Here is a 1,510-nt window from a genome sequence, read left to right as displayed (position 1 = left end):
CCCTTGGTGAGATTGGATATATTACCTTGTCTTATATTTCAAGCGGCATTCGGTGAGACCTTTCCTCTCTTTCTTTTTCTTTTTCTTTGAGTGCTTAGTTTAGGTCTAGTTTAGGAAGAGTTTAATGGTTCGAGGTTGATTGATTTTGGTTCCAAGGAACCTGGGATCGTTGATGTCGATATCAACGATCACTTGTATGTCGATTGGGATTTATTTGATTTGCATGCCTCGATTATGAACCTTTTTAATTTCTACCTCCTTTTTGTGTGTTTTTCTTGTTCTCTTTTGTGTAACAAGCATGACTATGGCAAGTTGAAATATTTTTGATATGGAATTGCTCATTCATTTGGATTCGAGAATTTGTGTGCCTTTTTTATGACATGACTTTGAATGCTTACCTTCCTAGTTGATGAGGGTTTACATGGTTTAAGAATGCTTAAGGTTGAATTAGACACATTATAAGCTAAGGTAGCCCGGTTTAGAACTTTTGATGACGTTTGAACCCCCTAGTTCACGGGAAAGTGGTAAGATGGTGTTGCTCTACGTAGTGAATAGGATTCCCTTGGTTGGTATTTGCTTATTTTTATCCCGTGTGAGCGTCATTTGTTCTAGCCTTCATAATTCTTGTGATCGGCACTTTGGATCCTTAACTATGCATGTCTTAATCTTTGTGTTGGTATTTAGCTCCCGAGATCGTGACCAAACAACTTTAAAGGAGGAAGAGGGCATTTCTTTTCATTTTTCTTTGTTTTCTTTGTGTTTTGTTACAAATTTGGTTTTCATTTTTACATCCACCCACTTGCTAACCAATTTGGGCCTCATTCCCCTTTCTTGATCTAGCCATATTACAAACCTATCGGCCTATGTTCTACCAACCATTGTAGTTAGTGAAGCATTGGCTTTTGAGGTTCGAATTTGAGAGTGTTGGTTTTCGGGCAAGAAAGTTGTGAATATTGGTTCAAGTGAGATTTTGAAAGTTGTTCATGAAAGAAAATATTTGCAAAAAGTTTGTGAGGAAGGATGCAACGTATGAAAAAAAAAAAAAAAAAAAAAGAGAAAAAAAAAAGGGAAAAAGAATATAAAAAAAAGAAAGAAGAGTTGAAAAAAGAAAAGAAAGAGAAAATGATGAGAGAAATGAAGTAATGTTGTGAAATTTTGTATTGAAGGTTGCAATTTGAATTTAGGTTCAATTCTTAGGTTGTTCTTGAGAGATGGCCACTCTTTTGCTTCACTTAGGATTTGCCACCAAAATTTTCAAATTAATTCCCAACCTTAACCCCTAGCCATGACATTACAACCCGAGTTAAGACCCTTGGACTTGGAGGAGTGCGGTCAAAGAACGGTGGAGGGAGATAGATTTCAACCCTATGGAGAGAGTGTGCATAGTTGAGACGTCGGGATAACCTTATGATTCCATATAAAATTTCTTTTTCCGGTTCCCTCGAGGAATCATGAGGAGCTAACTTGGGGATGATTTGAATCTAGTGGAGAGAACGCGGACCGTCTTGGT

This window comes from Chenopodium album, chromosome 4 (assembly GCF_948465745.1).
Source record: "Chenopodium album chromosome 4, dcCheAlbu1.1, whole genome shotgun sequence".
Lineage (NCBI taxonomy): Eukaryota > Viridiplantae > Streptophyta > Magnoliopsida > Caryophyllales > Amaranthaceae > Chenopodium > Chenopodium album.
This window is presented reverse-complemented; position numbering follows the sequence as displayed.